The sequence below is a fragment of the Ornithodoros turicata genome, chromosome 1 (genome assembly GCF_037126465.1).
Source record: "Ornithodoros turicata isolate Travis chromosome 1, ASM3712646v1, whole genome shotgun sequence".
In the NCBI taxonomy this organism is placed as follows: Eukaryota; Metazoa; Arthropoda; class Arachnida; order Ixodida; family Argasidae; genus Ornithodoros; species Ornithodoros turicata.
In genome coordinates, this window is record NC_088201.1 from 88,686,671 (window position 1) to 88,706,525 (window position 19,855).

Genomic DNA, 19,855 nt, shown 5'->3' on the forward strand with positions numbered 1-19,855 from the left:
CAGTCCGCTATCCAGCCTATTACTATAGAGATCAGTGGGTGGAACGCTCTGCGGAAGAATGCGCGGTGCCATGTCACTCCTCACCGGCGGAGCGCGGAGCAACGTAGTACGCTCCAACGAAGGCACACATATTCAGCCGGCACACGCATTATTCAACAAGCACACGAGTACACGGCTGATAAGGAACACATATTATTGAGCGGCCAAAAAGCCGTTACATGCCGACGTGACGGCTTTGTACCTGGTGAAATTTGTCGATGATCCCCACTGTGCTTGCTATTTGGTTACTGTTACGGCTATTTCCAGACGGTTACGGCTGTGTGCCGGCTGTACTGTCTGACGGAACGTTTTTAACCGGCACGTGTCCGTCACAGGATTTAGAGTGTAGGGTAATGTTCGTCACCGCTTCAGAGTCAATTTGGCCAAATGTCTCTTCCGAACACAGCTTACATATTGAATAAACGAGTTTTAAAGGTTCGCATTCCATTTGCAGCCAACACGATGATGATGTAAGCCAGGCACACGAGTGGGAGCGCAGCGCAGGCGATTGTCTCCGAGGTAGTCTGCTTGGCGTTCGCATCGCAGTATGCTAACTGAAAAGTCCTCGGTAAATACGCTGACTTTCGCTTACCAGTGTGAGTCCTGACGTATCCATGTTGCGTGAAACACGGTGTTATGCTCCTGGCTGTACGAACACGCAGTGACGTCACTAGGGGGTGCGAGGGGTGCGGTCCGCACCAGGTGAAGCTACGGAAGGGGTGACGCGCCGCACCAATACCACCACTTCCTCCCGTTCTCTGTGGCACGACGACGCCAAAAACAACATGAGGAGCGTTCTGCGAGGCACTTCTTTTTTCTGAGTGTGGTGTAATATGTTTATTTATTGTGAATCGTCTGGTACGGAAAGGTATCCGTTAAAGGTACTGTAAAGCAGCACCGATCAAATGTAACTTAGTGTGGCTATTCGATAGTCCAAGCCACCAGGACAAAAACTGCGCAAGTTTCATCACAACTGACGGTGCAATTAATTAGAAAATTACAATTAAAGATTACGGGCAACACTGTACTAGGTATTCGAAATGAATCCGGACTCCTGACACATACGGCGGCAACCACATTGCATGCGTATAACACTGGGTCCGACATAACAATCCACGACAATCCACCATAAAATCTGCCCCTGCAACCCACACAACGATCCACATCGGAGGATAAACGGATAAGCGAACAAGAAATGAAATGCTGAGCCGTTGAAAAAAATATGTCAGACGTTCAAGAAGCCAGACAGCGTCGGGACTTGTTTGTTCACAGAGGTTCACAGAGAGAGTTTTTTCGTTCGAAAGAGGCCACGAACAGAAGGAGCGCGCATGCGCAGCAGAGAAGTAGGTAGAGCCTCCATCGAACAGCGGCCAGCGCTGGGTTACTTCGCAAAAACAGGGGTTAACGAGTTAAACTGTTAACAGGGGTGTCAGAATGCATAGGTAAACAGGAAAACTAATAATATGGTTACTAAAATAACGAAGTTCCGATGTAATAGTGTGTAATACCAATTTTCAGTGTTGGCCGCTGTACAGGGGGATGTTTGACACTAGGCGTCGCACCGCTCCTCTACGCCGCGTCTTTCATGGCAAATTAAAAATATTTATAGCGCGTTGTCGGTCGTATGGTTCCGCATACGGTGTTTAGAAGCAACAAAGCACCCTAGCGACGCCACTGCGAACACGTTCGACGCTAACCAGAAACAACATTCCGCGAGTCGATCCCAGAGGAGGAGGAGGAGGAGGAGTGTCGTTGGGAGGAACCCGAGAGGTCTGCCTGCCTGATTAGGCGGCATGTTTCTCGGGAAGGGAAAGGTGGTGGAGAGGAGGAGAAGTGGAAGACCGAGCGGAATCCGCTCGGGGGGAGGATAGCTGCGTCCATGGGCCGACTTCAGGGGAACTGTGCCGGCATACGCCTATTACACATCTGAGGGAAACCCAGGAAAAACCCCAGACGGCACAGCCGGCCCGCGGATTCGAACCGCGGACCTCCCAGTCTCCAAGCGCACGCGTTACCACAGCGCCACCGGAGCTCCCAGAGAAAACGCCGTCCCCTAGCATTTCGGCTCGCCCCCCAAGGCTACCAGAATCCCTCCGGGCGCTCAGTGATTTGTCTCCTCTGCATCAAAGGGCGCGCAGTGATTGGCTGTTCCGGGTGATGTTTCCAGAGAGGGCTCCTGAGGGCTCCAGAGAGGGATCCTGGAATGCGTCGTCTGCTCTGGCCAAGTTTTATATCAAACTGCACAGGAACAACGCCACCAATTCGCGTCGGGTTTTCGGCGTTATTATCAGTGATGAACGCGGAGTAAAACGGCACTACAGTTTCGGAATCGACCGGGACGGATGCGATAGTCCCTTTAATGTGTGACAAATTCCATTGGCATATTTCACTCAAACACATTTTTAATGCGTGAAACAATGTTCAACAATTTGTTTCCACCATTACATATGTGTCACATAGCATACCATCAAAATTTGTTACACATGACAGCCATGAGACGTGACCCTATTTTGAGATAATTACGGGCTGCAGATCTATAGTATACGGATGGGGTGATTTGAGAGAACTCTGAAAATACTGCCTGGGATTTGTTCACAAGATCACAGAGAAGACACAACACGTTGTCAAACACTGCTAGAAGTTGCGCAGAAATTTTTTCCTGCAATATCTTTAGGCTTTTAGCCTCTGGAATTCCACGCTGAATGTGGACACGTAGACGTGGGCACGTTGAAAAAAAGAAAAGAGCAAAAAGAGGGAATGTATATAGGTACCCGGAAATATTCGTGTTCATATATGTGAGCTGATACCGCAAAAAACTTACATCCTTCAGTCGATGCATAGCCACTGCTTGCTAGTGCAATGTCGGTGTACATTTAATCGGCGTGGTAATCTAATAACAAAACTTTTAACAGCATGACGTGAATGTCTGTTCCATCAAGCTTCTTAATGAATGTGCCAAACCAAAGCTTGAATCACTTGCGCAGTCTGCATGCTCAATAACTATCATTGTAGCTAATAATGATAGTTATCACCTAGGTGAGCATGAAGCGCCATATGTACTGAATGGTGCTACCCTTGTGCTCTGCACTTGTCCGCTTGCATTTGTCTCTGGGCATAACCTGCACCTACGGGTCAAGAAGAAACGAAAAAGCAAAACGTACAAAATTAAAGCTGTCAACGCTAGTGTGGTGTTCGCACGTACCTGGCGTCTACCGACGCCGATGTTCGCTGCCGCCTTTTGGGCAGATTTTGCGAAGGGACCGCGGTTTCTTTTTAGTCTACGATGGTCCAAATCTAAGAAAAGCAGCAGGAGGTGCGGATTATTAAGGCCATAGGTAAAAGCTTTACCTCAAGAGCAGGAATGACAACGTGCTCGCATCGAAGAAATTACTTGTAAATTCCAGTCGTAAACATTGTCAAAGACTCACCATTGTTGTCCTTCTTCCTCTTTTGTAGAAAGTCATCATTAGTGAAGTGTTTGTTGCGCAGCTTACTGTGCGTCGAAGGTTTCTTTCAGTTTTCAACTTCGTGATCCAAGTCATTTACAGTGCAGCGTTCCCCGGGAATTTACCAAAGCTTACATCTGTTTCAGTGCAATAAGTCGTGCATCCTAACACGCAGCAAAACCGAAGAATGTTACATGAAGCATGAGCGTCGACAGTTCATCCAAAAACAGTGCGAAAGTTTTAAAAAACTCGTAGAAACACATAAAACTGCGTGCAGCTGCCTCGCCTTATCCACACTAACGGCGCGCCTGCATCGCCTTCTATAGTTCGATCCCGCGGCAAATTGAAGTCTGTGGCATACGGGAGAGCGGTTCTCACTGCGGTTCGGAGAACGCAGGGTTTAAATACTGGCAGAGATATCGTGCTTCGTAATCCGGTTATATCGTGCTAGTGAAAGAGCCTTCTTGGAGAAGTATTTCAGAAGTCATCTGTGCTATTCACAGTTATTTTGCGAGAATAAAATTGCTGCTGTGCACAACGTGTGGGCCTGTGGCGCAACAGGAGACCATATCATGCAGACGACTTTGCCGAAGGTGTCCTTTCTGTGATATTAAAAGAAGACGTAGCCCAGTTTGGGGCCTACCTGTATAACCACGTGTGGGCGTTGACACTGCATTCAAGGCTGCCAAAAGAAAAACTCGTAGCGAAGAAATAGATGAGCGTGAAGAATGAAAAGTGTATTATCCTTGATCCTAATCAAAACGAAATCTACATGTCGGTGCATTGGCTGCCAATGCACGTGTCTGATAACGCTGTGAGCAACGCTCTTACTGCATACGGGAAAGTAGAAAAAATAGAAAGAGAGCGATGGAGATCAACAGCTTTCGCAAGTGCTTAGACGACGACGTGCAAGGTTGCGATAGTTCTGCGGAACGCGGTGTCCGTGGAGGACATTCCTCATGTTATGAAGATCATGGGAGGCCAGGTCTTGATAGATATACCGTGAAGACCGCCGCTGTGTCTAAGGTGCAAGACGGTGGGACACCTAAGGAAGATATGTAGAGCCCCCTGGTGTAAAACCTGCAGAAATTTCGGCCATGTTGCAGATGACTGCATTAGTACCTACGCTGCTAAGACGAGAGCACCTGCAGAAAATACGACGGCAGCAGAACTAATGGACGTGGACGAAAACGCACAAGTAGGGCCAACGGCGCTAGAGAAAAGAGAGCACCAGTCTGAGCCAGAGCGGCACATGCAAGCACAAGCAGTCGATGACGAAACAGCCGTCCTGTCGGAAAGAAGGATTAATGAGGAGACAACGAGCGGCACAGGTACAGAGGCTGAGAAGCTTCAGCTGATGAGAAGCTTCGTCAGCAGAAGACAAAGATTCACGAAGCAGCAGGTCGTCCTCCAGAAGACAGAAAGGGTGTACAACATAAAGACAGTCTTGCCGAAGCAAGGAACTCCGAAACAGACTTGGTGGTGCCCAGCACAGAATTAAGCGCAAGTACCCAGCAGCAGGACGCAAGCCCAAACAGCGGCAAAGCTTTAGAAATCGATGAAGGGCATGGACACCGGGGGAGTGACGGAACCGACACTATCACCGAACAGCAAAGTAAGCATAAGAGCGTCAGACGCTGGAGGAAAAGAGTTCAAGTGGAAGGACACGGGTACAAACTGCAAGAAATCTAGATTCTCACCGGCGCCGCTTATAACTCCAGAAGACAGGAGACAAAGACTGCTAAAGGAGAAAAAAAAGTTGTAATATACAGGAAGGACGACATCAAACTTCGTACGCATCTTGAAAGGACGCTGAAAGCCAAGAAAGGAAAACCGGCTGTTTTATAGGATTATACACACGTGGTGTATGATGTGATAAATGTGGTTTTAGACAAATAAAAAAAAGGAAAAAAAAAGGCCTGTGGCGCAACGGGTAACGCGTCTGACTACGGATGAGAAGACACCAGGTTCGAATCCTGGCAGACTCGTGTGATTTGTTCATTTTGGTCTTGATGACAAAGGTAATGTAAACGATATATAGGTCCCGCATTCACGTTTCCTATCGAGGTGTGTGGCATACGGGAGAGCGGTTGTACTACTGCAGGTAAAGTTAGCTTGTACTCAGCTCTTAGAAGTGCCTGAGTGGTTAGATACAGTCTGCGAAAGGCTGTATGTTTTGTAGGAGTTGTATTATTGACGTGTCCAGTATAGAGGAGAAACACCGTATTCTCTCTCTGTGATTGTGTCGTATTGTGTATGGTATTGTGAGTCATTCAGTCGTACGTGACTCAGAGTAGTAAGCTCTGAAAAATAAAGGTGGAAAAGAAAAAAGTTTCCTGTCGAGGTGTGTGGCATACGGAAGAGCGCTTGTCGCTGCGGGTCGGAGAACGCACGGTTAAAATCCTGGCAGAGATATCGTGCTTCGTAATCCGGTTATATGGTGCTAGTGAAAGAGCCTTCATGGAGAAGTATTTGAGAAGTCATCTGTGCTATGAATAGTTATTTTACAAGAATAAAATGGCTGCTGCGCACAACGTGAGAGCCTGTGGGCAACGGATAAAGCGTTTGACTACGGATCCGAAAACTGGAGGTTCGAATCCTGGCACGCTCCTGTGATATGTTCATTTTGGTCTTGATGACAAAGATAGTGTAAACGATATACAGGGTGTTTCAAAACACGTGTCATTCGGACTTTATAAAAAAAACGGGGCGACGAAAAAATACGGGGTAAACGGCATTTGTGTGGCAACTGAATTTGCCACCTTGCAAAAATATTTTCATTTCATTGTAATTAAAAGAAATTGAATTTCTTTAATTGAACTCCAAAATTTCCCAAGTCTACGGCTAGGCCTAGCCGGGATGATGGATATAAATTTGTTCTGCCAATGATTCCTTCAGGTACTGTTGCCTTGAATACAGTTTTCCTACACGCGGACCCCGCTGGGCGACCGTACAACATTGGTCATTTTAGTGATGCACTCAAGGACAAAGTGAACCGGAGTCAGGTTACATCAGTTGGTCCCTTCGTATACAATCATCTGTGGGCCCTGACGTTCGATAATGTGGCTGCGAGGGACGAGTTGCTAACCCTTGGGGAAGTGACAGTAAAAGGGAAACGCTGCGTCATTCTGGACCCCCACAAAAAAGAGCTTCAAATCAAGCTACATTGGCTTCCGCAGCATGTACCTGACGAAGCTGTTGAGGCTGCTTTAGACCGTTTTGGTGTTGTGAAGAATATCACTCGAGAACGGTGGAGAGACTCTTTCTTTGAGGGCGCTGAGACGACCACTCGACAGATGTTTATTACTTTGAAGCGTGGTGTAACGGCAGATAACTTGCCGCATCAGATGTTTATCGCCGGATGTCAGATTCTAGTTGCCGTCCCAGGTAGGCCACCCCTGTGTCTGCGGTGCAAAGCAGTCGGCCATATTCGGAAGCAGTGCCACACCCCGTGGTGCAAGGTTTGTCGTCGCTTTGGCCATGCGGATGATGAATGTGTCGTGACCTATGCGTCTCAGGTTCGTCAACACACCAGCCACGGCGATCAGATGGACATAGAACTTGATGACGATGCCGACAGCAATCCGTCGCCTTGTGTACCCAGTGCTCCGCTTCAGCCCGCTGCTCTGCCTCAGCCGACATCGTCGGCCCCCCTCTCAGTGAGTCAGCCTCAGAAGTTGGTGGAAAATGGATGTCCGTCCTCGTCGGAACCACACCCAGTACCAGGAGATGGTCCTTCACAAGTCCCAGTCCTGGAAGGTGGAAATTGCAACAACTGGGCCGAGACCCGCGTAGAAGACGATGATAACGATCAATGGGTAACCCCGAGAAGGAAGAAGGGTAGAAGATCACCTCCGGCGACATTGCCCGTCAAGATTGTCGAAGTGGGGCACTCTGCCCTCGACGATGTCGGCTTTCAGTCGGAATAGTGCTGTTTGCTGTGCTGACATGTTGTCACATTGTGCTGTTGTGTGTTGTTGCATTGTACGTTTCCCTTGTTTTAAGACTCGGTTCTTGTGACTGTGCAGTTTGACTTCTTCAAGCGCGGTAAGTCTACTGCTACGAACTCACTCCTCTTGTTTGCCCATCCTGCATGTACGCTTCCCCACTCTCCTAATGACGCCTCCACAACTTACATTTGCCACGCTTAACGTCAGGGGTTTGAATACCAAAAAGCGACAGTATCAACTGAAAAGACTCCTTGACAGCTTCCCACATGTCGACTTTTTCGCACTCCAAGAAACAAAACTAGGTTCTCCGGAAAACACTGAGCATATGTTATCCCAGTATTTTCTCGATGAGTTCGACGTTGTTGTTAGTGAGGCTGTGGGCTACTCAGCAGGTATTCTCCTTCTCGTGCGAAAACGCCTAGGCTACACTCATGTTTATCACGCGGTGGACAACGACGGTAGGGCTGTGATGCTTGATATCCTTATTGACAGAACGCCTTGGAGGATTCTAGTTATCTATGCTCCCAATGATGCAACCTTAAGGTGTGCGTACTTCGAATCCTTAACGCAATATTTGCAAGCCCGTGGTAACCTGGTCGTTTTAGGGGACTTTAACTGCGTGCTGTCAACTAGTGACCGGAGCGTTGCCTCTCAAGCGAAGGACCGCAGTGCCGAGTGTCTGCAGCGAATAGCACGTGATTATGGTTTAAGAGATGCCTGCGAATACAGCACACAGCCAGTGATAAGATACACTCACTTTCAAGGTACATCGCACGCACGATTGGATCGTATTTATCTTTCTGTCGCTCAGTGGAATACGGTGTGTGAGTACGAAGTGCACCCTGTTTATTTTACTGATCACTGCCTCGTGAAGGTCGCTATTGGGTGTCGCCCTCCTAGGCTGGGCAGCCCCAGGTCATGGAAGTTGTGGAAGATGAACGTTAGGTTGCTCCAAGATCCAGTTTTTGATGAGCGCGTGGTGGCCAATCTTTCACGGCTTCAACATGACCCGCGAAATTGGGCTGCTAAATGGGAAACATTCAAACAAGACGTGAGAGCCTTTGCAATAGAGAGAAGTAACGTGCTAGCCTACCTAGAAATGTATGAAGAGAACATGTTAAAGGAAGCACAACAAGAACTCACAAGACTGGAAGCAGATAACCCTGGGACGTTCTTGGAAGATTTAAATGAGATTCGTCTCCGTCTTGAACTTTTCAACAACAATCGGTATGAAGGCGCGAGGGTACGATCGAGAACGAAGAGGTTTTTGCCGGATATGACCGCGTCTAAAAGTCATGCTGCAGGAGAGCGTAAGCACACCGGCTCTCGACTCATCACGCGGTTGGTGGACCAAGGGCATGTTGTCACAGACCTTGAACGCATGAAACAAATATTTGTTGACTACTATGAGAACCTGTTTGCGAGGCCAACTGCCACGGTGGACGACGATTTGATCCAGTCTTTTCTCTCTCATATGCCCAAGTTAAACGAGCAAGAGAAAGATGTCCTGGACGCTGAAATTACAGAGGCGGAAATCCATTCTGCAATACAGAGTTTGAATTTTAACCGTTCTCCTGGACCTGATGGCTTGGGAGCTGAGTTCTACAAGCGGTACGTGGACCTGCTGGTGCCCATTCTACAATGCGTCTACGCGGAAGCTGAGACTAACGGGATCTTCTCGCACAGTTTTCGAAGGTCCCATACTGTGCTCATACCCAAAAAAGTGGCGGAGACACGGTTACCCAAGGTGACCGATTATTGGCCTATCACACTCTGTAATGTGGACTATAAGGTGTAAGCTAAAGTACTTGCTGCCAGGCTCCAGCTTGTGGTGACACAACTTGTTGGCGATCATCAGACATGCGCAATCAGGAACAGGACCATACAAACAAACATCCATGTTGTCCGCTCAGTTCTAGACTGGTGTCGACTTGAAGGAAGTCATGTAGCCCTGCTGCAAGTGGACCTCTCTAAGGCTTTTGATCGGGTGTGTCACGATTATTTGTTTTCGCTCTTGCATTACGTCAACATGGGAGACAAGTTCGTAAGCCGAATCAAGTTGTGCTATGAACAGGTTGCAACGAGCCTGGTAATTAACGGCACTCTTACCGCGCCAGTGCCCCTTCGAGCTTCAGTACGACAAGGCTGTCCCATGTCGTCCCTACTATTTGATCTATACCTTGAGCCGTTATGCCAGCGTATCATCTCTCGTGATGACATACGTGGTTTCGAGCTTCGCGATGCTGTGGTGAAGGTCGTGGCGTACGCGGATGACCTTGCGTTTCTCGTGACAGACAAGCCAAGTGTCGTCAAAGTTATTCACGAACTTCATGTGTTTGGTCAAGTCTCTGGGGCACGTCTAAACAAGGACAAATCTCTGGGGATATGGTGCGGTCAATGGGGAACAGCCCCGGAATTCTTTTGTGGCGTTCAGTGGCAAACCCGTGGTCCTTGCTACCTTGGGGTCCCGTTAGACAAAAGTTGTAACACGACCTCCTTGTGGTCGGAGCGATTACAAAACATTAGGACACATGCTTCGACCTGGAAAAAACAAGATATCTCAATGTTTCAACGAGCTTCTGTGTGCAATGTTTTTCTGGCCGCTAAGCTGATTTACCTCTTGCAAGTTCTGCAATGCTCCCGCAAAATTATACATCGTTGTCATCGCATATTTGCCACCACAATATGGTGTTCAACGTTCGAAAGGATGCGAAGACAAAACCTGTTCAAGAAAGTCAAGGACGGCGGACTAGGCTTACAGCATCTCTACATCAAGCAACTCGTCATGAGACTGTTTTTTTATAGGCAGAGTTCACACCCGATTCTGGAAACCATCAAGCGGGCCCTTGCGTACAACTACATTCCCGATATATATGTTGGGTTTCACGAAGAAAGTCTACGCTTAAGCGGGTTCTACAAAGAGGTTGTCGAGAGCCTAAACTTCTTGAAGGCTAGATTCAGCTTAGAGTACCTCTTTTCTGTCGCCAAGAAAACGTTGGTAGCTCATCTTCTCGATGTACTCTTTCCTGTGCCCATCTACCGTCAAATCCCCTCCGGATGGCACGGCACGGATGTATTGTGCAGAGTCAGGAAGATGCCGGTCAAGCCCAACATGAAGTCATTTTTCTTTAAATTACACACGTCCACACTGCCCGTGAAAGCTTGGCTTCAACAGAAGGGATTCTATGTTCCGTGGTCCGTGAATTGCAGATTTTGCAACACGCCCGAGACTGTCGATCACCTTTTTCTGGACTGCACAGAAGCTTTATTCTTTTGGGATGACTTACAGTTCAAAGTCCTTAAGCGCCGTCTTTCGCTTAATCCTCACACTATCCGCTTCCTCCCATTACGCCCCGGTGAAAATGTGAGATACGATATCGTTCTTCTTGTTGCCATGTACTGTTTGTGGAAGCTTCGTATGGCCGATAGGAACGAAGAGCCCTTGTGTCCTCCTATGAAATATTTCAAAGCCGAACTACTGCAGGTAAAGTTAGCTTGTACTCAGCTCTTAGAAGTGCCTGAGTGGTTAGATACAGTTTGCGAAAGGCTGAATGTTTTGTAGAAATTGTTATTAACGTGTCCGGTATAGAGGAGAAACATCGTATTCTCTCTCTGTGATTTTGTCGTATTGTGTATGGTATTGTGAGGTATTGAGTCGACGTGACTCCGAGTAGTAAGCTCTGAAAAATAAAGGTGGAAAAAAAAAAAAAATAGTGGGCCTGTGGCGCAACGGATAAAGCGTCTGACTACGGATCAGAAGATTCCAGGTTCGAATCCTGGCAGGCTCGTGTGATTTGTTTATTTTGGTCTTTATAACAACGGTAGTGTAAACGATATATAGGTCCCGCATTCACATTTCCTGTTGAGGTGTGTGGCATACGAGAGAACGGTTGTCACTGCGGGTCGGAGAACGCAGGGTTAAAATGCTGGCAGAGATGTAGTGCTTCTAATCCGGTTATATCCTGCTAGCGAAAGAGCCTTCTTGGAGGAGTATTTGAGAAGTCATCTAAGCTATGGACAGTGATTTTACGACAATAAAATGGCTTCTCCACTCAACGGGTGGGCCTGTGGCGCAACGGATAACGCGTCTGACTACGGATCAGAAGATTCCAGGTTCGAATCCTGGCAGGCTCGAGTGATTTGTTTATTTTGGTCTTTAATACAACGGTAGTGTAAACGATATATAGGTCCCGCATTCACATTTCCTGTTGAGGTGTGTGGCATACGAGAGAACGGTCGTCACTGCGGGTCGGAGAACGCAGGGTTAAAATGCTGGCAGACATGTAGTGCTTCGTAATCCGGTTATATCCTGCTAGCGAAAGAGCCTTCTTGGAGGAGTATTCGAGAAGTCATCTAAGCTATGGACAGTGATTTTACGACAATAAAATGGCTTCTCCACTCAACGGGTGGGCCTGTGGCGCAACGGATAACGCGTCTGACTACGGCTCAGAAGATTCCAGGTTCGAATCCTGGCAGGCTCGAGTGATTTGTTTATTTTGGTCTTTATAACAACGGTAGTGTAAACGATATATAGGTCCCGCATTCACATTTCCTGTTGAGGTGTGTGGCATACGAGAGAACGGTCGTCACTGCGGGTCGGAGAACGCAGGGTTAAAATGTTGGCAGACATGTAGTGCTTCGTAATCCGGTTATATCCTGCTAGCGAAAGAGCCTTCTTGGAGGAGTATTTGAGAAGTCATCTAAGCTATGGACAGTGATTTTACGACAATAAAATGGCTTCTCCACACAACGGGTGGGCCTGTGGCGCAACGGATAACGCGTCGGACTACGGATCAGAAGATTCCAGGTTCGAATCCTGGCAGGCTCGATTGATTTGTTTATTTTGGTCTTTATAACAACGGTAGTGTAAACGATATATAGGTCCCGCATTCACATTTCCTGTTGAGGTGTGTGGCATACGAGAGAACGGTTGTCACTGCGGGTCGGAGAACGCAGGGTTAAAATGCTGGCAGACATGTAGTGCTTCGTAATCCGGTTATATCCTGCTAGCGAAAGAGCCTTCTTGGAGGAGTATTTGAGAAGTCATCTAAGCTATGGACAGTGATTTTACGACAATAAAATGGCTTCTCCACTCAACGGGTGGGCCTGTGGCGCACGTCTCGGGCGTGTTGCAAAATCTGCAATTCACGGACCACGGAACATAGAATCCCTTTTGTTGAAGCCAAGCTTTCACGGGCAGTGTGGACGTGTGTAATTTAAAGAAAAATGACTTCATGTTGGGCTTGACCGGCATCTTCCTGACTCTGCACAATACATCCGTGCCGTGCCATCCGCAGGGGATTTGACTGTCGATCACCTTTTTCTGGACTGCACAGAAGCTTTATTCTTTTGGGATGACTTACAGTTCAAAGTCCTTAAGCGCCGTCTTTCGCTTAATCCTCACACTATCCGCTTCCTCCCATTACGCCCCGGTGAAAATGTGAGATACGATATCGTTCTTCTTGTTGCCATGTACTGTTTGTGGAAGCTTCGTATGGCCGATAGGAACGAAGAGCCCTTGTGTCCTCCTATGAAATATTTCAAAGCCGAACTACTGCAGGTAAAGTTAGCTTGTACTCAGCTCTTAGAAGTGCCTGAGTGGTTAGATACAGTCTGCGAAAGGCTGAATGTTTTGTAGAAGTTGTGTTATTAACGTGTCCGGTATAGAGGAGAAACACCGTATTCTCTTTCTGTGATTGTGTCGTATTGTGTATGGTATTGTGACGTATTGAGTCGACGTGACTCAGAGTAGTAAGCTCTGAAAAATAAAGGTGGGAAAGAAGCAGTGGGCCTGTGGCGCAACGGATAACGCGTCGGACTACGGATCAGAAGATTCCCGGTTCGAATCCTGGCAGGCTCGTGTGATTTGTTTATTTTGGTCTTTAATACAACGGTAGTGTAAACGATATATAGGTCCCGCATTCACATTTCCTGTTGAGGTGTGTGGCATACAAGAGAACGGTTGTCACTGCGGGTCGGAGAACGCAGGGTTAAAATGCTGGCAGACATGTAGTGCTTCGTAATCCGGTTATATCCTGCTAGCGAAAGAGCCTTCTTGGAGGAGTATTTGAGAAGTCATCTAAGCTATGGACAGTGATTTTACGACAATAAAATGGCTTCTCCACTCAACGGGTGGGCCTGTGGCGCAACGGATAACGCGTCTGACTACGGATCAGAAGATTCCAGGTTCGAATCCTGGCAGGCTCGAGTGATTTGTTTATTTTGGTCTTTATAACAACGGTAGTGTAAACGATATATAGGTCCCGCATTCACATTTCCTGTTGAGGTGTGTGGCATACGAGAGAACGGTTGTCACTGCGGGTCGGAGAACGCAGGGTTAAAATGCTGGCAGAGATGTAGTGCTTCGTAATCCGGTTATATCCTGCTAGCGAAAGAGCCTTCTTGTTTTTTTTTTTTTTTTTTTTTTTTTTTTTTTTTTTTAATTAAAATCTTCAAATGTCTATATACAAAACATTGTTGACGCCTTCACTTCGGCGCCCACGATTAAAAAACACCCGAAGACCTGTGACACTCGTTCAGTTTACTCTTACGTTGTGTTGAGGGCTATCCGAAGGGCCTCAGTGATCTCCGATCATCGCCACGAACTTTTTCAGCTCTCTTGGTAGAGTGGCCTTCAGTCTATTTCTTGTGTTCTGCACCTTGGTTTGTAGGTCAGTGTCTCTTCCGCAGCGTTCCTTTACGACGCTGACGCACCAGTCGAGCTTTGCTGCGAGCACGACGAGAGGAATTTGAGGAGGTACTCTCCCATTCACAACATCCGTCCTGTGTATCCACAAAGCATGCAGTCCTAGAATAACTAAAATATCCCAAGCGTAAGCATCCTCCCCTGTCATATCGAGGAAGGTGATGCGGGTCCAGGTGAGCTCGCCAGAGATGCCAAGAACCATGCTGAGGTGGCCCCAAAATTGCACTGCTGCCCTGCAGCCTAAGAAGACATGAAACAAATCTTCATCTTCCGCGAAGCATATGCCACAGCGGCTTCCCCATGGCACAAAGAAGCCTTTACGGAGCAGCCAAGTTTTCACCGGCAAAGTTTGAGTATGAAGCAAGGTGAAAAACTTCAGAGTGCTCGTTGGCACTGGTAGCTTCCTTATTTTCTTTAGGACCCTGTCCTGTTCGTGTCCGGGAAACGCTGTTCGGTAGAGAGGAGCAGGAAAGATATCACTTATCAGGTCCCAGTACAGTTTACGTCGTCGTACTAAAGCCAGGTAATCCCACGAATATCTGCTGCTCAGGAAGTCTACAGCTTCTGCTATTCCTTTGTAGAAGATGAGGGATTTCTTTCGCAACGGGACACCTGCACTCGAAACATTGTATCTGTGCAGAAAAGGAGAGCCCAGTACCTGTAGAGCCCACTCAAGAATCGGTTGTTTCCGCTGACGGAAGTACATGAAGCGGTGAACTAGAGTTTTCACCGCTACATTCACCAGTCCGAATCCACCACTTTGTACACAGTGAAAAAGATTAGTTCTCCGCATCCTTTCGAAGGCGGACCCCCATACGAATGTGGCAAAAATTCTATGCACACGGTGTGCGCTCGCAGCAGGGCACGGTGTAGCCTGGGCTCGATAAAAGAAAATTGGATACACCGACGTGTTGCAAATGAAGGACTTGGTTAGGAAAGATACATTCCTGCCTTCCCACTGCAGAAGCGGGGCCCGTAGATGCTGAATGTGAGGATTCCACTGCTCGATCAGGGGTGCCGTCGAAGCAAAAGCAATACCGAGGTATTTTGAGATAGTCTGATCCCACTTGATTCCGGCAAACCACTCAGGGGTTACATCCCAGTGCCCTAGCCAACACCCCGACGTCTTCTCCTTGTTGAGGCTGGCTCCGGAGACATTGCTGAAGTTAGTGACGTGTTCAAGTACCATTGGCACGTGCTCTCTCTCTGAAAACACGACCGCTACGTCGTCTGCATAGGCCAAAACATTCAGGTTTCCTGCCGGTGTTTGGAGTCCCTTCAGACGTACGTCCGCTAGCAGGCACCTGCAGAGTGGCTCCAAGTATAAGGCGAACAGTATCGGGGACAAGGGGCAGCCTTGCCGCACAGATCGCTTCACAGGAATTGGTGCGCTTGGATTCCCATTTATTAGTAGCGTTGTCGTAATGTCTCTATAGCATACTTTGATCCATGTGTTCATGTAATTTCCGATTTCACACCACTCCAACAGAGCAAACAAGAAGTCATGTCTCACTCTGTCGAACGCACGCCGGAGATCAAGCTGAAGCACGCCCAAACGTTTGTCCAGCGCACCTGCTGCTTCCACCACTGTCCGCATCAAGTGCAGGTTGGTCACTAGGGAACGACCCTTGAATCCGTAAGGTTGGTGATGCCCCACTACCGGGCCGAGTGCAAGCTCCAGGCGTCTAGCTAAAATCTTGGCAAGTATCTTGTACTCCGTTGACAGTAGGCTGATCGGACGGAAATCCCCAACACCACGAACGTTGTCCTTGGTCTTCTTCTTAATAAGGACGACGTGAGCTTGCCTCAACGAAGGAGGGAGAAGCTTTCTTCGATAGACATCGCTGAAGACAGCTTTCAAAAAAGGAGCGACGCGATCACTGAACACTTTGTAGAACGCGGAGCCAAACCCGTCAGGACCCGGAGCCTTTCTTCCAGGCCGAAAGAGCCTTCTTGGAGGAGTATTTGAGAAGTCATCTAAGCTATGGACAGTAATTTTACGACAATAAAATGGCTTCTCCACTCAACGGGTGGGCCTGTGGCGCAACGGATAACGCGTCTGACTACGGATCAGAAGATTTCAGGTTCGAATCCTGGCAGGCTCGAGTGATTTGTTTATTTTGGTCTTTATAACAACGGTAGTGTAAACGATATATAGGTCCCGCATTCACATTTCCTGTTGAGGTGTGTGGCATACGAGAGAACGGTTGTCACTGCGGGTCGGAGAACGCAGGGTTAAAATGCTGGCAGAGATGTAGTGCTTCTAATCCGGTTATATCCTGCTAGCGAAAGAGCCTTCTTGGAGGAGTATTTGAGAAGTCATCTAAGCTATGGACAGTGATTTTACGACAATAAAATGGCTTCTCCACTCAACGGGTGGGCCTGTGGCGCAACGGATAACGCGTCTGACTACGGATCAGAAGATTCCAGGTTCGAATCCTGGCAGGCTCGAGTGATTTGTTTATTTTGGTCTTTATAACAACGGTAGTGTAAACGATATATAGGTCCCGCATTCACATTTCCTGTTGAGGTGTGTGGCATACGAGAGAACGGTTGTCACTGCGGGTCGGAGAACGCAGGGTTAAAATGCTGGCAGAGATGTAGTGCTTCTAATCCGGTTATATCCTGCTAGCGAAAGAGCCTTCTTGGAGGAGTATTTGAGAAGTCATCTAAGCTATGGACAGTAATTTTACGACAATAAAATGGCTTCTCCACTCAACGGGTGGGCCTGTGGCGCAACGGATAACGCGTCTGACTACGGATCAGAAGATTCCAGGTTCGAATCCTGGCAGGCTCGTGTGATTTGTTTATTTTGGTCTTTATAACAACGGTAGTGTAAACGATATATAGGTCCCGCATTCACATTTCCTGTTGAGGTGTGTGGCATACGAGAGAACGGTTGTCACTGCGGGTCGGAGAACGCAGGGTTAAAATGCTGGCAGAGATGTAGTGCTTCGTAATCCGGTTATATCCTGCTAGCGAAAGAGCCTTCTTGGAGGAGTATTTGAGAAGTCATCAAAGCTATGGACAGTGATTTTACGACAATAAAATGGCTTCACCACTCAACGGGTGGTCTTGTGGCGCAACGGATAACGCGTCTGACTACGGATCGGAAGATTCCAGGTTCGAATCCTGGCAGGCTCGTGTGATTTGTTTATTTTGGTCTTTATAACAACGGTAGTGTAAACGATATATAGGTCCCGCATTCACATTTCCTGTTGAGGTGTGTGGCATACGAGAGAACGGTTGTCACTGCGGGTCGGAGAACGCAGGGTTAAAATGCTGGCAGAGATGTAGTGCTTCTAATCCGGTTATATCCTGCTAGCGAAAGAGCCTTCTTGGAGGAGTATTTGAGAAGTCATCTAAGCTATGGACAGTAATTTTACGACAATAAAATGGCTTCTCCACTCAACGGGTGGGCCTGTGGCGCAACGGATAACGCGTCTGACTACGGATCAGAAGATTCCAGGTTCGAATCCTGGCAGGCTCGTGTGATTTGTTTATTTTGGTCTTTATAACAACGGTAGTGTAAACGATATATAGGTCCCGCATTCACATTTCCTGTTGAGGTGTGTGGCATACGAGAGAACGGTTGTCACTGCGGGTCGGAGAACGCAGGGTTAAAATGCTGGCAGAGATGTAGTGCTTCTAATCCGGTTATATCCTGCTAGCGAAAGAGCCTTCTTGGAGGAGTATTTGAGAAGTCATCTAAGCTATGGACAGTGATTTTACGACAATAAAATGGCTTCTCCACTCGACGGGTGGGCCTGTGGCGCAACGGATAACGCGTCTGACTACGGATCAGAAGATTCCAGGTTCGAATCCTGGCAGGCTCGTGTGATTTGTTTATTTTGGTCTTTATAACAACGGTAGTGTAAACGATATATAGGTCCCGCATTCACATTTCCTGTTGAGGTGTGTGGCATACGAGAGAACGGTTGTCACTGCGGGTCGGAGAACGCAGGGTTAAAATGCTGGCAGAGATGTAGTGCTTCGTAATCCGGTTATATCCTGCTAGCGAAAGAGCCTTCTTGGAGAAGTATTTGAGAAGTCATCTGAGCTATGGACAGTGATTTTACGACAATAAAATGGCTTCTCCCCTCAACGGGTGGGCCTGTGGCACGGTTACCCAAGGTGACCGATTATCGGCCTATCACACTCTGTAATGCGGACTATAAAGTGTATGCCAAAGTACTTGCTGCCAGGCTCCAGCTTGTAGTGACACAACTTGTTGGCGATCATCAGACATGCGCAATCAGGAACAGGACCATACAAACAAACATCCATGTTGTCCGCTCAGTTCTAGACTGGCGTCGACTTGAAGGAAGTCATGTAGCCCTGCTGCACGTGGACCTCTCTAAGGCTTTTGATAGGGTGTGTCACGATTATTTGTTTTCGCTCTTGCATTACGTCAACATGGGAAACAAGTTCGTAAGCCGAATCAAGTTGTGCTATGAACAGGTTGCAACGAGCCTGGTAATTAACGGCACTCTTACCGCGCCAGTGCCCCTTCGAGCTTCAGTACGACAAGGCTGTCCCATGTCGTCCCTACTATTTGATCTATACCTTGAGCCGTTATGCCAGCGTATCAACTCTCGTGATGACATACGTGGTTTCGAGCTTCGCGATGCCGTGGTGAAGGTCGTGGCGTACGCGGATGACCTTGCGTTTCTCGTGACAGACAAGCCAAGTGTCGTCAAAGTTATTCACGAACTTCATGTGTTTGGCCAAGTTTCTGGGGCGCGTCTAAACAAGGACAAATCTCTGGGGATATGGTGCGGTCAATGGGGAACAACCCCGGAATTCTTTTGTGGCGTTCAATTGCAAACCCGTGGTCCTTGCTACCTTGGGGTCCCTTTAGACAAAAGTTGTAACACGACCTCCTTGTGGTCGGAGCGATTGCAAAACATTAGGACACATGCTTCAACCTGGAAAAAACAAGATCTCTCAATGTTTCAACGAGCTTCCGTGTGCAATGTTTTTCTGGCCGCTAAGCTGATTTACCTCTTCCAAGTCCTGCAATCCTCCCGCAAAATTATACATCGTTGTCATCGCATATTTGCCACCACAATATGGTGTTCAACGTTCGAAAGGATGCGAAGACAAAACCTGTTCAAGAAAGTCAAGGACGGCGGACTAGGCTTACAGCATCTCTACATCAAGCAACTCGTCATGAGACTGTTTTTTTATAGGCAGAGTTCGCACCCGATTCTGGAAACCATCAAGCGGGCCCTTGCGTATAACTACATTCCCGAAATATATGTTGGGTTTCACGAAGAAAGTCTACGCTTAAGCGGTTTCTACAAAGAGGTTGTCGAGAGCCTAAACTTCTTGAAAGCTACATTCAGCTTAGAGTACCTCTTTTCTGTCGCCAAGAAAACGTTGGTAGCTCATCTCCTCGATGTACTCTTTCCTGTGCCCATCTACCGTCAAATCCCCTCCGGATGGCACGGCACGGATGTATTGTGCAGAGTCAAGAAGATGCCGGTGAAGCCCAACATGAAGTCATTTTTCTTTAAATTACACACGTCCACACTGCCCGTGAAAGCTTGGCTTCAACAGAAGGGATTCTATGTTCCGTGGTCCGTGAATTGCAGATTTTGCAATACGCCCGAGACTGTCGATCACCTTTTTCTGGACTGCACAGAAGCTTTATTCTTTTGGGATGACTTACAGTTCAAAGTCCTTAAGCGCCGTCTTTCGCTTAATCCTCA

At 47.7% G+C, this 19,855-nt stretch overlaps 10 non-coding genes across 10 annotated transcripts; all 10 read left to right on the plus strand.

Annotated features, from left to right (window-relative positions):
• The first annotated feature begins 11,150 nt into the window (after nt 1-11,150).
• Trnar-acg (transfer RNA arginine (anticodon ACG)) lies at nt 11,151-11,223 on the plus strand. The gene has a single exon. It is a non-coding gene; the product is annotated as a tRNA-Arg (tRNA).
• Nucleotides 11,224-11,496: 273 nt separating this feature from the next.
• Trnar-acg (transfer RNA arginine (anticodon ACG)) lies at nt 11,497-11,569 on the plus strand. The gene has a single exon. It is a non-coding gene; the product is annotated as a tRNA-Arg (tRNA).
• Nucleotides 11,570-11,843: 274 nt separating this feature from the next.
• On the plus strand, nt 11,844-11,916 carry Trnar-acg (transfer RNA arginine (anticodon ACG)). The gene has a single exon. It is a non-coding gene; the product is annotated as a tRNA-Arg (tRNA).
• Nucleotides 11,917-12,190: 274 nt separating this feature from the next.
• Trnar-acg (transfer RNA arginine (anticodon ACG)) lies at nt 12,191-12,263 on the plus strand. Its single transcript has one exon. It is a non-coding gene; the product is annotated as a tRNA-Arg (tRNA).
• Nucleotides 12,264-13,569: 1,306 nt separating this feature from the next.
• Nucleotides 13,570-13,642, plus strand: Trnar-acg (transfer RNA arginine (anticodon ACG)). Its single transcript has one exon. It is a non-coding gene; the product is annotated as a tRNA-Arg (tRNA).
• Nucleotides 13,643-16,173: 2,531 nt separating this feature from the next.
• Trnar-acg (transfer RNA arginine (anticodon ACG)) lies at nt 16,174-16,246 on the plus strand. The gene has a single exon. It is a non-coding gene; the product is annotated as a tRNA-Arg (tRNA).
• A 273-nt stretch (nt 16,247-16,519) lies between these two features.
• Trnar-acg (transfer RNA arginine (anticodon ACG)) lies at nt 16,520-16,592 on the plus strand. Its single transcript has one exon. It is a non-coding gene; the product is annotated as a tRNA-Arg (tRNA).
• Nucleotides 16,593-16,865: 273 nt separating this feature from the next.
• Trnar-acg (transfer RNA arginine (anticodon ACG)) lies at nt 16,866-16,938 on the plus strand. The gene has a single exon. It is a non-coding gene; the product is annotated as a tRNA-Arg (tRNA).
• A 620-nt stretch (nt 16,939-17,558) lies between these two features.
• Trnar-acg (transfer RNA arginine (anticodon ACG)) lies at nt 17,559-17,631 on the plus strand. Its single transcript has one exon. It is a non-coding gene; the product is annotated as a tRNA-Arg (tRNA).
• Nucleotides 17,632-17,904: 273 nt separating this feature from the next.
• Trnar-acg (transfer RNA arginine (anticodon ACG)) lies at nt 17,905-17,977 on the plus strand. Its single transcript has one exon. It is a non-coding gene; the product is annotated as a tRNA-Arg (tRNA).
• The last annotated feature ends 1,878 nt before the right edge of the window (nt 17,978-19,855 follow it).